This window comes from Neofelis nebulosa, chromosome 5 (assembly GCF_028018385.1).
Source record: "Neofelis nebulosa isolate mNeoNeb1 chromosome 5, mNeoNeb1.pri, whole genome shotgun sequence".
Lineage (NCBI taxonomy): Eukaryota > Metazoa > Chordata > Mammalia > Carnivora > Felidae > Neofelis > Neofelis nebulosa.
Genome location: NC_080786.1, coordinates 26,422,875 through 26,439,150, shown reverse-complemented (window position 1 = coordinate 26,439,150; position 16,276 = coordinate 26,422,875). Strand labels below are relative to the sequence as shown.

The following is a 16,276-nucleotide window of genomic DNA, read 5'->3' as shown; positions in this document are numbered from 1 at the left end:
CCTACATCACTTTGCAGTCTTGGGCCCTTTAAGTGGGACAGTGTGTAAAAATTATATCATGATGCCCAGAAATCCCAGCTACCCAGCAACTGAGGTCCTCTTTCCAGAAAGTGGAAGTGGAGCCATTCTGCTTCCCATAGGACATATTTCTACTATTCATGCTTAATTTACTCCTTAGAAAGGATTCAAGGATGTGAGACAAACACATCTATTTTATTATCTTATGCTAACAGAAAACACCGGGAGAAGCCTTGAACTCAAAAGAAGCCGGAAACCTTGATTCTCCTGTCAGCTTGACCATTGCCTTTGTGGACTTGAGCTATCCAGTTCACCTTTGAAGGTTTATGTGCCGACTCTCAAGGGCTTGGTGCTGATTTGGAACACCTACTACATTTCCCATGATATTACAAACACTCCCCAGGGTATTGGTCCGGGAATTTTCCAATAAGCACAAGTGATATAATTGGACTTCCCTGTTCCTCAGTCTCTACATCAACCTCCCACTAATGCCTCCTCAAGGAGACTAAGTAATTTGAGGGAAGGCACGTTCAGACTGTAAATATCCTCTTCCCCAACAAACGTTCATCTCATGGCAAACAAATGAATGCATGATCATAAAGAATAGACTCTTCTGATGGATTAAGGACAGTGTAAGAGTAAAGAGCTTCAGAGTCTGAAAGTGCCAGGAAGAATGATCCAAAATAAATCGGATGCATAGGAGAGAAGTTAAGATGGCTGAGGAGTCAGGAGGCCCTAGGCTTGCCTCATCCCTCCAACACAACTAGGTAAATATCGAATTTTGAAACCCAAGAAATCCATCCAAGGACTGAGAGAGCAAAAATGTACAACTAGAGGTGAAAAAACTGCCACCTCACGGAAGGTAGGGGCTGCAGAGAGTTGATTTGGGGGAGAGAAGAGCTGTGGGTGCTGCGATGGGGAAGGAGCCCTAACTGGGCAGAGAGTGCGAGAGTGAGGGAGAAAGGAGAGAGGTAGAAAGAGTGAAAGCATGTGCAGGCAATTGCACAAGAAAAATTCTTCCCCAGAACCGTGGACTGGGAAAGGGAGACGGGCTGAATACCGCCAAGTTCTTCGAAAGAGCGAAGCACAGAGCTTGAAGTTTTGGAGGTCTGTGCCGTTGCCTGGGTCACACGTGGTGGGCTTAGCAGTGCTGCAGGGGGGAAAGAGGGCAGACACCCAGGAGCAGGCAGTGTGTTCTGAGGAGACCCCGGGTCACACAGAGAGGAACAAGTCCCCTGTTTGGGTACATTTTGGAGAGGCAGCATAGCCCCTATGGGGGGCAAAAGTCTCCGTGGGCACCAATGAGCTGCCCCATTCACTGGAATAGAAAGAGAGTCACTGGCTGAGGGCAGTGAGCCATGGTGCCAGCTTTATACTGCACTTTATCATAAACTCTGAAGTTCACACAACTGAATTCTGGGGAAAGCCAGCACCCACCACAGCGCAGCGACACCCTCCCCCAGAGGATCAGCATGGGTCAGCACTGAGCAGATGGCTAAAATGTGGAGTTCTGAAACCCAGCCACGTGCCTGAGATAAAACACAGGAGTGCTGTGCCACCTGGCAGTGGGCAGCTCAGATGCAGGCAGAGTAAAGGTGGGGATCTGGCAGAAGCCAGAGACACAAGACAGGTGATTGCTTGCTCTTCTTGTGAGGGCTTCCAGAAGAGTGACAGGTGTGAGATCCCCACTCCGGGGACAAGAGAGTGGGGCCATGCCTCTCACCAGTCAGCACTAACCAACTTCAGTGGGTAAAACAGCGCCACCAAGTGGAGGCTGGAGCCACATACACAAGTCTCCTACCACCTCCCCTCTGCGCCCTGCAGGTGCCTCACCTCTAGGGCAAGTCTACCTGAGAATCAGCAAAGCAGGCCCCACCTCCAGAAGACTAGCACAAACCCCTCACATGCACCAAGTCTACGGATCATAGGGTACTATAAAGCTTCAGCTCTAGGGAAATATTGTTATTTTTTTCCTTACAAAAAGAAAAGGCAATTTATTTTATATGGAACATACCTCAACATCATAAGGCAATATATGAAAGACCCACAGCTAATATCATTCTCAATGGGGAAAAAACTGAGAGCCTTTCTCCTACAGGCAGGAACAAAACAGGGATGGCCACTCTCACCATTACAATTAAACGTAGTACTGGAAGTCATAGCCTCAGCAATCAGACAACAACAACAACAAAAAATAAAAGGCATCCAAATCAGCAAGGAAGAAGTCAAACTTTCACTATTTGCAGATGACATGATACTCCATGTAGAAAACCTGAAAGACTCCAGCAAAAAATTGCTAGAATTAATACATGAATTCAGCAAAGTTGCAGGATATAAAATCAATGTACAAAAATCAGTTGCATCTCTATACACCGATAATGAAGCAACAGAAAAAAAAAATCAAGGGTTCAATCCCATTTACAACTGTACCAAAAACAGTAAGATACCTAGCAATAAACCTAACCAAAGAGGTAAGTAATCTGTACTCCGAAAACTATAGAACACTTATGAAAGAAACTGAAGAGGACACAAAGAAATGGAAAAACATTCTATGTTCATGGATTGAAAGAACAAACATTGTTAAAATGTCTATACTACCCAAAGCAATCTCCACATTTAATGCAATCCCTATCAAAACACCACCATTTTTCACAGAGCTAGAACAAACAACCCTAACATTTGTATGGAACCTCAAAGACCCTAAATAGCCAAAGCAATCCTGACAAAGAAAAGCAGAGTTGGAGTCATCATGATTCTGGACTTCAGGCTATATTACAAAGCTGTAGTCATCAAGACAGTATGATACTGGCACAAAAACAGACACATAGATCAAGGGAACAAAATAGAAAATCCAGAAATGCCCCCATACTATATGGTCAACTAATCTCAACAAAGTAGGAAAGAGCATCCAATCAAAAAACAGACAGCCTATTCAACAACTAGTATTGGGAAAACTGGACAGCAGCATGTTAGAATGAAACTGGACCACTTTCTTACACCATACACAAAAATAAATTCAAAATGGATAAAAGACTTAAATGTGAGAAAGGAAATCATCAAAATCCTAGAGGAGAACACAGGCCACAACCTCTTTGACCTTGACCAGAGCAACTTCTTACTAGACACATCACCGGAGGCAAGGAAAACAAAAGCAAAAATAAACTATTGGGACTTAAAGATAAATAGCTTCTGCACAGTGAAGGAAACAATCAGCAAATCTAAAAGGGAGTCTATGGAATGGGAGAAGATATTTGCAAATGACATATATGATGAAGTGTTAGTATCCAAAATCTATAAAGAACTTATCAAACTCAACACCCAAAAAACAAATAATCCAGTGAAGAAATGTACAGAAGGCATACATAGAAACTTTTCCAAAGAAGACATCCAATGGCTAATAGACACATGAAAAGACGCTCAACATCACTCACCATCAGGGAAATACAAATCAAAACCACGATAAGATACCATCTCACACTTGTCCGGTTGGCTAAAATTAACAACACAAGAAACAACAGGTGTTGGTGAGGATGTGGAGAAAGGGGAAGCCTCTACCACTGTTGTGGGAATGCAAACTGGTGCAGCCACTCTAGAGAATAGTATGGAGGTTCCTCAAAAAGTTAAATTTAGAACTACCCTATGATCCAGCAATTGCACTACTAGGTATTTACCCAAAGGATACAAACATACAGATTCGAAGTGGTAGAGATACCCCGCCGTTTATAGAGGCATTCTCAACAATAGCCAAACTATGGAAAGAGCCCAAATATCCATCAACTGATGAATGGAAAAAGATGTGGGGTGTGTGTGTGTGTGTGTGTGTGCGCGCATGTGCGCGCGTGCTCCATTTCACAATGGAATATTACTCAGCCATCAAAAAGAATGAAGTCTTGGGGCATCTGGGCAGTTCAGTCAGTTAAGTACTGGACTCTATCTCAGCTCAGGTCATGATCTCACAATTAATGAGATGGAGCCCCACATTGGGTCTGTGCTGACAGCACGGAGCCTGCTTGGGATTCTCTCTCCCCCTCTCTGTGCCCCTTCCCCACTCATGCTCTCTCTTTCTTTCTCTCTCCAAAATAAATAAACATTAAAAAATTAAGAAAAAAAAGAATGAAATCTTGCCATTTGCAATGACATGGATGGAGCTAAAGTGTATTATGCTAAGGAAAGTTAATCGGTCAGAGAAAGACAAGTACCCCATGATTTCACTCATTTGTAAAATTTAAGAAACAAAACAGATGAACGTAGGGGAAGGTGGAAAAGAGAGAGAGGGAAACAAACCATAAAAGACTGTTAACAATAGAAAAAAATTGAAGGTTGATGAAGAGAGGTGGGTAGGGGATGGACTAAATGAATAATGGGCATTAAGGAGGGCACTTGTGTTTAATATGGGGTGTTATATGTAAGTGATGAATCACTAGATTCTACACTTGAAAACAATATTACACTATATGTTATCTAACTAGAATTTAAATAAAACTCTGAAAAGAAAAAAATAAGATAAAAAGGCATTGCTCATACATACACAAAACAAAAAAGAAAATAAATTCAGATATTATGATTATTGCTATTGTCACAATAATATACAATACTGTAATTTTTAACTCTTGAATTAATGAAATTAGAGGAAGTAGAAAACCTTCAAGTAGGGTATCTACATTTTCATATTCTGTTATGTCCTAATTATTAGTATTAATGCAATTAATCACAAAAAATGAGAAGTATTTTTAGTTAGTTGTAAATAAAGTACCAGAGCTGTTTATGGAAATACAATGGGAAAGTCAAAAGTTTCTAAACATTTACAGCTGTGCATATTTGCATTTACATTAATGAAGAGAAAAATGTCTGTAGCTTAAGGACTTAATACCTGTATTATATATACTATTTCCTGACGATGTTTCTATCTAATTAAGCTGCTGAAGGGGTTTTGCATTGAACATGTAGGGTCCGTTGTGAAGGAAAAAACAAAAAATAAACCCAAAGCAACTAAGTGGCATGCAATTGGGTAGGTCTAGCATAGAATGATACTGATTCTTTCTGAAAATAATTCTAATGGGTGTGGAGAAGAGAGATACTTCTCACAAAGTATGCTGAAAGAAGCTAAATAGTTAAATAGTCAACTAGAACAATCTATTTTTTATGTTTATTTATTTTATTTTGAAAGAAAGAGTGAGTGGGGCGCCTGGGTGGCTCAGTAGGTTAAGCGTCTGACTTCAACTCAGGTCACGATCTCGCGGTCCGTGAGTTCGAGCCCCGGGTCGGGCTCTGGGCTGATGGGTCAGGCTCTGGGCTGATGGCTCAGAGCCTGGAGCCTGCTTCGGATTCTGTGTCTCCCTCTCTCTCTGCCCCTCCCCCGCTCATGCTCTGTCTCTCTCTGTCTCAAAAATAAATAAACGTTAAAAAAATGTTTTTAAAAAAAAAAAAAAAGCAACAAAGAGTGAGCAAGGAGGAGGGGCAGAGAGAGAGGGAGAAAGAAAGAATCCCTAGCGGGCTCCACACTGTCAGCATGTGGACCCTGATGCAGGCCTCAAACTCAAGAACCTGTGAGATCATGACTTAAGCTGAAACCAAGAGTCAGACAATTCACTGACTGAGCCACTAAGGTGACCCTAGAACAATCTATTTTTTTTTTTTAAGATTAATCCATTCAATTAAAATTACCTTGCAACCAACCACTATAGTAATAATTGATTGAGGGAAGAATCACCAAATGAAGCTAAAACCATCGGGTAGAAGCATGTTAGGGAACAAGGTTTTAACACAAGTTTCAAAAATATCTCCTAACAAATAACTTCTAAGTTAAAAAGGGTAAAAAAGTATGTTTACAAAAGAGGAACATGGTGGACATGATTTAACCAACAATGTTGGGATAAACCACCATCACATACTTCCTGAACTGATGTATGAGAAAACTCTACATCACTTATATGGTAGTTCTCCTCCAAATCCACGACTTAAATCTAATAAACAGTCAAACAAACCAAAACTTGGAGATAGTCTAAAAAACAACTGGCTTGTGCTGCTCAAATATATTTATTTTTATTTATTTGTTTTGTTTTGTTTTGTTTTAGAGAGAAAGAGAGGAAGCATGAGTGGGAGAGAGAGAGGGACAGAGGGAGAGAGAATTTTAAACAGGCTCCCCACTCAGCACAGAGTCCGATGTGGGGCTCGATACCATGACCCTGGGATCATGACCAGAGCCAAAATCAAGAGTGGGATGCTCCATCCACTCAGCCACCCAGGCGCCCCCAAAATAGTAATGTCATGAAAAACAAAGAAAAGCTGAGAAACCAACTGAGGTTAAAACCATCTAAAGAGACATGAAAACTAAAAGCAATGCATGATCATGGATTGGGGGAAAAAACAGCTATAAAGGACATAAAGTGAGATAATAGGTAAAAATTAAACATGGACCGAATATTATATAATAATTCTGTATCAGTGTTACATTTCCTGAGTTTGATCATTGTGTTGTAGTCATGTAAGAGAATGCCCTTGTTATTAAGAAATATACATAATATGAAGCACAGGGTCTTGGGGTCACCAACTTACTCTCAAATGTTCAGCAGAATTATAATAATTCATAAAGAAACAACATATGGTGAGAATCTTATAGCTTTTTCATTGAGTGTTTATTGTTTACCACATAATATGTCAGGCGTATTAAAGAAATAGTTCTTGGGGCGCCTGGGTGGCACAGTCGGTTAAGCGTCCGACTTCAGCCAGGTCACGATCTCGCGGTCCGTGAGTTCGAGCCCCGCGTCAGGCTCTGGGCTGATGGCTCGGAGCCTGGAGCCTGTTTCCGATTCTGTGTCTCCCTCTCTCTCTGCCCCTCCCCCGTTCATGCTCTGTCTCTCTCTGTCCCAAAAATAAATTAAAAACGTTGAAAAAAAAATTTAAAAAAAAAAAAAAGAAAAGAAATAGTTCTTTTCCTGGGAGGACTTGGAACCCTAGGGGAGAGGAAGAAATGGATGAATTGTAATATTGTGGGATGAGCAAAATTATATCGAAATCTGTACAAGGTGTTGAAGAACACAGTGGGTGAGCATCCCTCTGCACTTGGTAAAGGCTTCAAAGAGCAGATGATGCTAGAGTTGAGACTTAAAGAAGGAGTAGAAATGTACAAGTGAGCAAGTGGAGAAAGGGAATTCCAGACATGGAACAGCATGAGCAAGGACTCAGAAGAGGTACTGGACACCCCAGGTAGAGCTCATCCAAGGCCTTGGGAGCTAAGGTTTTTGACCACAGGGGACCTGGTTAAGCCTTCTTGGAGCTCATACCCCCTTGCTGCACAGGCTCTGAGGGCATGCATCTAATAGAAACCTTTGGCTTTCTGAAATGCATGAACTCAGAAGGTGGGATATAAGAGGGGACCTGGGTAGAGTTTTTCAGTTTTCATCCATAAACTGCCTTAACTTCATTTAATTAAACCAGCAGTGCTTTATAGCAAGTCTCCCTCAAGGTTTCTATTCTCCCTCTATGGGTCCCTCAAAAATGAAATGAAAAGATTCCATCTCTAACGTTCTATGCCACTGGTTCTTAGCCTGAGCATTGAGTCAGAATCACCCAGAGGGCCTGTTAAAACCCAGCTTCCTGGACCCCATCTCCAGAGTTTCTGATGTAATAAGTCTGAGTGGTGAGAATTTGCATGCTGAGCGGAATCAAGGGACCACACTTTGAAAACCATTCTTCCATGCATTTAGCATGCAGTGGTTCCAAACCAGGCAGATGTCTGCTCCATTGACTTTCAACAGCATCTCTAGCTCCACAGGGAAGAAAACAAGTGTCTCTTATCAACTACGTGGGGAAAGGGAAGAAACGATCAATTTAAAATGTTTTCTTTATATATACATGACTGAGAGGTAAGCAGAAGCTTCAAAATATTTAGATGAAAGATCCAATGCAAATATGAAAAATTAATTTAACACATTTTTCAATTTGCCTTCTAATTATACTCTATTCCCAGAAATAATGAAGAGCTATGTCCTTTCTTTTTTTTCCAAATTTTTCTGGTCATTTAAACAGGATTCTTTCAGGCAGTGTATACTTGGCTTTCTTACAAGATAGTCTTGGAGTATACCACATCTGGGCAACAGGAAGCTCCAGGAGGCAAACAATTGGGGGACGTGAACAGATTCTTCTGTACACATCACATTAGAATTCACACGGCATGTTTAACAGTTAAGAAAAACTAAAGGTTAGCCTTAACCTATTTCATAAACATTAACATTTGCTTCCGTGCCCATTCACAAATCTTATGACGGCTTGGATATATACACAACTTTGTTGTAAAATATTTGAGGGAAGCTGTGTCAAACATTTCAATGACAATTAATGTGTTATTAGGCTCAAAAAAGAAAAAAAACCATGACAAGATGCAGAATCTTGGAGCATTGCTCCAGGGAGGGATAAGGATGACAATGTCAGAGTTCAGCAGGGCCCTGACACTCCCATCAGCTGCAATAATTTCAAGATCAGCACACAATTTGTGAGGTATTTAAAATTTTGGAAGTGAATAGCATCCCAGCTTTGGGGCAGTTTTTCTCTATCTTAGGCCCTTTTCATATCCTGATTCACCTAGTTTCCCAAAGTGCCTGGCTCATACATCACCTACACCATTTGCCGTATGTATTGCCGTCGATCATTTATCTACCCCACTGGGCTGTGAACACACAGAGAGAGGAGTCTCGGCCCAAGAAATCTTTGTAGTGCTGGCTACATTGTTGAAACGAATAAATCTTTCCCTTTTATGATCATTATTTAACGTTTGAACAAACTGCTGAACGATTTAATCCAAGGAAAAAGAATATTCAAACTCTTACAACTGACGTGTAACTTATAAATTCCACCACCCCAGCGTTTCATGAGCTTGGTTTTGCCAGAGAGATGGGGATAACTACCCTATCTTTCTCAAGTATTTCATTCAGGAAGAATGCCTGCAATCCGCTAAGCAGATCAGGCCCCTCCAAAGACGGTGGGCAGGTCAGCGCACTCTGCTACTCCCTACTTCCTGTCACCAGGAAATGTAGAAAGAGCAGGTCATGATAGTGAATAAGGGCAAGATGGCCCTCTGCAATTGTCTGGTTTGGCCTCATATACCCTATCCATTATTTATTTCATGTCCTTTAAGAAGGTCGCTTCAGAATCTGTAAAGAAAGCATAATATGGAGCAATAAAAAATTGCATAGAACTTGACTTTGAATGTTCTGGTTCAAGTTTCAACCCTGCCACGTTCTTGTTATGCAGCTTCTTGGAAGTCTCTTGAACTCACTAAGACTCAGTCCTGGCAGCATAAACTGTGCCTTCACCCCTTGACAGGGTTATTGTGGGCACAGCATAAGCTAATGGGGGGTAGTAAAAACTCTGGAGAAAGCTAGAAAACTTCAGAGGTTACTATCACTTTTGTCAAGCAATAATCTACAAAAGTCCAAAAATTTAATAGTTTGTCGCCTTAGAACCAAGCCTCAGAATTTTTATTCCAAGAGAAATGCATTGCTTGAACCAAAAGAGTCCTGGCTACATTTTCACTTCATTATGTCTAGGAAATAATCACACTATGATGTAAGTGAGATTTTGGATAGTAACAGACATTTGACAGTAGTGAGAGAAGATTCCCTAAATCAGAGAAGTGGAGTACCAGGTATGACAGCAAGCTGGTGGTCACCTGGATGAAATAAGCTCTTTGTTTTTTGGGTTTTTTTAATGAAATTTATTGTCAAATTGGTTTCCATACAACACCCAGTGCTCATCCCAAAAAAGGCCCTCTTCAATACCCATCACCCACCCTCCTCTCCCTCCCACCCCCCATCAACCCTCAGTTTGTTCTCAGTTTTTAAGGGTCTCTTATGTTTGGCTCTCTCCCACTCTAACCTCTTTTTTTTTTCCTTCCCCTCCCCCAAGGGTTTCTGTTAAGTTTCTCAGGATCCACATAAGAGTGAAAACATATGGTATCTGTCTTTCTCTGTATGGCTTATTTCACTAAGCTCTTTGAAACCTTATGTTACGAAACCTTAGCTCTCCATGTTCTTTGAGCTTAATCTTTTACTGTTGTTTCCAGGGCTTTAGCTTAAAATAACTTAAGGGCCAATGAACTTCTCTTTGTATCTTTTTTGAGTTTCTGAAATAGTGTATAATAAAATGTTTAAAGACAAACTGAAAGAATATCTACTAAATGCAGTGACACAAACTTACCTGACCCTCAGAAAGTTTACGATATTTCTTAGAGATTCCAAGATGCCCTGACTAGGCTACAAACCTTCCTGAAGTTTATAGAATTATAAGTCAGTGTGGTTTCCCAAGTCTATCAGACTTTGATGATTCTGAATGTCATTATTCCTTCCCTTTACCTGGAAGGCTGCATACTACTCCTTGGCCCGGGACACATGTGCATGCATGCGCACACGCAAACACACACACACACACACACACACACACACACACACACACACACACACACACACGGCAGGCTCTATTCACCTTTCAAAACCCAGCTCAGGTGTCACCTTCCTAACTCAAGCTTGATGGCAAATCACTCCCTGTTCTGTTCTTCCTCTGAAGTCTGTACATTTATTTCAATGAATTCTTTGGGATTTGTTAGGACTGTGTCTTTACTATTAATATATGCTCAGCACCTAGAACAGTTCCTTTCTCTGCTCTCTTTTTTCTTTCTTTCTCCCTTCTTCCTTCCTTCTTCCTTCCCTCTGTTCACTTCTCTCAGTTCATGGCAACTGCAACCTTCTCGCAGCATGGACCCAAAGCCACGGAGCTATCATTAACTCCTCTCTCACTCACACCCCCTACATCCAACCTGCCAGGAAATCATGCTGGATCAACCTTTAAAGCTGTTTACACAGAAAGTGATGCTCTTGTCATTTCTACTAACAGGCTGATTCAAGCCACCATCACCTCTCTTGCTTGATTACTACAGCAACCTCCATGGCTCGCCCTACTTCTAACCTTTCCCTCCGAAGTCTATTCTCAAAATATAACCAGAGAAATCCTTTTAAAACCTAGGTGACCTCTGCTCAGAGCCTTTCAATGGCTTCCTGTTTCATTCAGAGTAAAAAAACAAAATAGACTACAAGCTCCTATATAAACTGGCCCCCAGTTTTCTCCGACTCATTTCTCACCCTGGCACATTAGACTCGGATCACTTTGGCCTACTGGCTGTTCTTCAAATAAGCCAGTTATGCTCACTGCCTAGGGTTTTTGTACATACTGTTTATTGTTTCCTCCATCTGGAATGCTCTTCCCCTCCTATCCCCATTTACTCACATATATCCCTATATACCCACACACATCTACACATACCCACATATATCTACATACATCCACAAATATCCACGTATCTCCTAAATATCCACTTATGTCCACATATATCCATATATATTCCCACAGGTATCCATATATCTACATACTTTCCCATATGTTCCCATGTAACATTATATATCCCCATATATCCACTCATATCTATACATATATCCACATGGCTGATTCCCTTGCTTCCCTCAAGTCTTTGCTCAGGTATCACCTTCTCAGTGCAGTCCATCTTAGCCATTCTACTTAAAATTGCAACCTACCCTTGTTGTCCCAGCACACCCAAGCCCCCTTACCCTGCTCTGCTTTTCCTCTTTTCCTATCACCTTCTAACAGGCTATGTAATATTCATCATGGTTTTTATCAATTACCTGTAATCATGCCGCACCTTCACCTAGAATAGAAGCACTACGAGGAATCTTGTTTTCCATGACATAACCCCAGTGCTTGACATACAGTAGGTGCTCAAAAAAGATTCGTTGCATAAATTCATTTGTTCAGAAAAAGAATGATTTCCTGTTCTTAAGACAGAATGTTCTAAACAAAGATTTAGAGGCATTCTTGGGAAGATTGGTGCTCCCTAGGCTATTCTTTTTTGGTAAATGGAGGACTCAAAGCCAATTGGGTTCACTTTTATGTTTTAATTATAATTCTATTTTTAATTCATTTGTATTAAAAATATAATCAGAACAAATAGCATAAAACTAAACATTTGGCAAATTTGTAGAATAAGTAAAACCAGATCACAGGCGTAGTATTGGGAGGGTCTTGGTTTAAGACCTTTGAGGAATCCAAAATGGAGCCAGTCTGCAACTACAACTGTGCCCAAGGAGGCAGGAGAGAGACGCAGCCAGAGGTGAACCTTTAAAAACTCACAGTCACAAAAATCCACTTATACAGTGAGTTGCTCAAACATAAAGACACAAGATTAGGTTGGAATGTTTGGGCAAAACAATTTCCTATAGGATCTTTTTAAAAGGACTCATGGTGCTTTTATTTCAGACCAAAATATCAGGTAGATAATATTCATTATTTCACTTTCTAGCGACTCTGTAAGGGACCATATTTACTGTTTCTGCAAAAATGTAGACAGGGCTTCATTGTTCTTGGTCAGTGATGGAATAAATGCATCCACAGACCTCTCGAGGCCTATTCCTATGAGCCAGAAACTATCAGACAAAATTATGTGATGGCAGACTACTTTCAAAGGCCTGTGGCATACACACTCTGGGTTGAAATAAAAAGGACCATTCTACATTTGCAATTCCCTGGGCTTATTTCGTAGCCTCTGAAGATCAATACAAAAGAGAACAAAAAGGTGCTAGATTTTTCTCCTGTACTCCTGTGGAATAATTCTCAGTCAATATGTGATTCTTCCACCCCACAGAAGTCATCCTGAATAGTTGTCACCATCACTAAATTCAGTGAATTTAAATGTGTAGGTATCAACCCCAGTGACCAAAAAATTATACATAAAATCTGAACCTGATCAATTTCACATTAACCTTTCTTGAAGTTCTTTATAAAAATAATCATTTTCTTCAGCTCTAGTAAATGATATGCATGCTGATGTACTTAGGGAGTTTACCGATGTTTCTAATTTAAAATGCATTTAAAAATAAGGTAGAGTAACACATGGCTAGAGGGATAATGTGAAAAAACAACTATATTAAAATGTTCATAGTGAATCTGCGTGGTGAGTATACATGTATTCCCTGTGAATTCTTTAACTTTTGCTGTATGTTTGAAATTTTTTATTAAAAATGTAAATAACCATCTCACTTGTTTCTTAAAACTGTGTATGGTAGTCAAATGAAAAGAAAGCTAGTAGTGGAGTTTCATGCATCCTGGCAAACTAGGTGGAAGAAAACTTTTTTTCTAACTCAAAATTGCACCTGGCATTGTTTTGAGAGAGTCATTTTTACCTAAGTTTTATATCTCTACTAATCCTGTTTATTCCCTGATTCTTTAGTGTTTTCTTCTTCCCTTCGCCTTACGATTCTAATACTAATCTCCATGTTTAAATTCTCCCAAAGATTTGCATCAGTGAAATAATTCATGAGACATCTGTGAGTCCCCATACATTGGTTTCCCCTTTCCACACAGATGGTAAATTCTGGACCCAATCTTAAAACATTTCACATTTTCCTGCTGCATAAAAGTTCAGAGTTACACGCCTCGTTCTGTCACAGTTTGAACCTTGAAAGTTACTCTTTCTCTGTGTGTCTAACAGAGATACCTTTTGGGTTTTTTCCTCTGTGTCTTTGTCCCTGTCTCAATTTCTCTCCATCTCTTTGCTATGCAAGATCTCTCTTTCAGTCTCTATCACTTTCTCCTCTGTTGGTCTATCATTGAGTCCCTGTCTCTCTCTGCCTGGAAGTGAAAGAGAAGCAGTGTATTTGCAAAAATACATGGAAACAAACTAGAGTTCCCACCTACCCAACTCTCCCAGGGAAAAGGAATTTCCTCCTACCTGGCAAAACCTTTGCAACTTGTTCTTTTAATTCCTCCTTCTTGTCTTCATCCCTTAAGAAGCTGTTTGAGCCTTGGGAATTCCCTAGAGCACAGGAAGCCTCAAGGGTACAAAGACACACCAGCTTTTCCGGTATTTAATACTCTCCTGGGGGAAAGGGAATGGGGGGGGGGGGGTGAGGGGAGGAGCAAAAACGATGTTTATGATGACTGACGCATTGCTTGTTCTTATGCGTGCTTTATTGCCATTAAATCAAAAGGATCCTCCACTCTGTAAACACTGATCCTAAAAATGAATACAAAAAGTTCCCAGGGAGAGTATCCTCAAAAAATAGTAATAATAATAATTTTTAAATAATATAAATGAAACTAATCTTTTTCAAATTTAATTTAAAATTCCTAGAATAAAAATTAATCCTAATTATCCTTATTTCAATTATTTAGTCTCCACCTGAAGTCTCTAGCCTATGAGCCGCTTGAGAGCAGGAACAGGTATAATTCATCTTTGGGTCACTCATATCCCCTGGATATCCCCTAGCAAAGAGTCTTATACATACTAGGTCTCAAAACAGCAGATATAATGGATGGATGGATAGGTGGATAAATCAATGAACTGAACAATAGCAAACACTCCCTGCATTGATAACAAGGTAAAGCTCTTAGAGCATCTTGGATGCTCTAAACTAGCTCATACCAACCAAATTAGGGATCAGGATGGAGTCAAAGGAAATAGAGAAGTATTTTTGTGTGTGCATATACATGAGTTAAACAATTAAGCTGCTGTAACAAGAGACGTAATAACCAAGATCATTTCCTTCTCACATAGTTCAGTCCAAGGTGTCTATTCCAGGTCAGCAAGAGGCTTTCCTCCACATAGTCATTCAGGGACCCAGGCTAATATTCAACATGTGGCACCTGAGGTTTCTGCAAGTACCACCAGGGTAGCCAGTGGGGAGGGTGAAAGAGCTAACTCTGCACACTGCCTCCTAAACAAGTGAGGCAGTGGTTGCTCATAGTTCTTCCACTCACATTCTGCTGGTCAGACCTTAGTCACACAGCCACATCCAGCCTCAGGGATACTTGAGATTTTATTTCCAGCTAGGCAGCCATGTGCCTTGCTCAACTGTTACCATAAAAGAAGGAGAGGGAGAATGGAGGAGGAGGTGGGGGTGGTCAGCGACCATCTCCATCACATTTTGTATACATGTTTTTCACCATTATCTCAAAATCTGAAGACCCGTACTTGGAATGCAGTGTTGTTTTGTTTCTGGCATGAGTATTCAAGGAAGTGGGGTCAAATGAAGTTTCTCAAAATAAATTGTCAATAGAAGGACAGTGTGTCATTAACGGAGTTGAATGCAAGCTTCTCTGTGTTTTTCCAGGATTGTTAAATTTGACATAAAACCTAGAGAGTCTCCTCCACAGAGGATAACTTCCAAAATGATAGGTTAGTTCACTCTTCATCAACTGTCCCTTCATTATTCATGAGGTGTGGATAACAGAGGCAAAGTTTTGCTCTACGCAGAAATAGAGTCACTTCATATATAGCTAAGAAACAGTAAGAGCTCGCTAAATAGTCTGATTCCCTGAGGGAAATAATCAAACTATCATATGTAAGATTCTTCAGCGAAAACAGTGAAGTGCAGATATTTAATGCCATACGATGCTTTCAGTCTTTTGTTCCCTCCTGCTCAGGAAGTCATGTTCTCCCCTCTGACTCACCCACCCAACAGCATCCCACTCCTCTGTCTCCCTTTCATTCCCCAAAGAGGTAGCTTAGACCCCAAGATAGAGTTTAAGACCTTGAGCCTAAACCTAACACTGACCCTGGTTAAATAGCAAGGTCCTTATTTATTCTGTTACTTCAGAATTCACCATTTGGCTGTGCTCTGTATCCTCTCCTTGACCTTCAAGCGATATTTCTGCTTCTCCTTGTGTGCTATTCCCCCACCAGGAAGAAGCTTGCTTTTTGGGTTCCCCCAAAAGCAGACCCTGAGACAAGGACTTCAGTGTAGGCAATTTATTTAGAAAGCCATGTGAGGAAGCAAGAGAGGGAATATGGAAAGTAAGACCTGAAAGAATAAAAGCCAAAATTTGCCTTAACGTATGTGTTAACTCTGTAGGCAACTGAGGTTCAGGCTCACTGGGGACCCTCTGAAAAACTCAGAATATCCCTCAGAACCATCCCAGTGAGAGACAGCTTGGATTTCATCACTAAATGCCATCTCTCGGTGGTTGAGAACTACAGGGGTAGGGGGAATGGGAAGGATGAAGTCCTGGGCACTTCCAGGCTGTCCTGTGAGCAGACTGACTAAGCCTCCTTGGCAATCAAAAAAGCCCTCCCTCAAGTAGAGAAGCTGGAAGGCTGTGGTGGGCAACTGTACGCATGCTCAGAAACTGTGCTGGGCTGCAGGGGAGCTCAGAGATGCATTGAGTGGATCTGGAGCATGGCACCAACAGTGTCTCC

At 40.8% G+C, this 16,276-nt stretch overlaps 1 protein-coding gene across 2 annotated transcripts in view; it reads right to left on the bottom strand.

The window, feature by feature from the left end:
* The window catches only part of LOC131511817 (collagen alpha-4(VI) chain-like), a 118,662-nt gene extending 104,752 nt beyond the window's left edge, over nt 1-13,910 (bottom strand). For both annotated transcript variants that reach the window (XM_058729864.1, XM_058729865.1), the window contains exon 1: nt 13,811-13,910. The gene's annotated coding sequence lies outside the window, so the exon portion shown is untranslated. The remainder of the gene's footprint in view (nt 1-13,810) is intronic.
* Nucleotides 13,911-16,276: the final 2,366 nt, after the last annotated feature.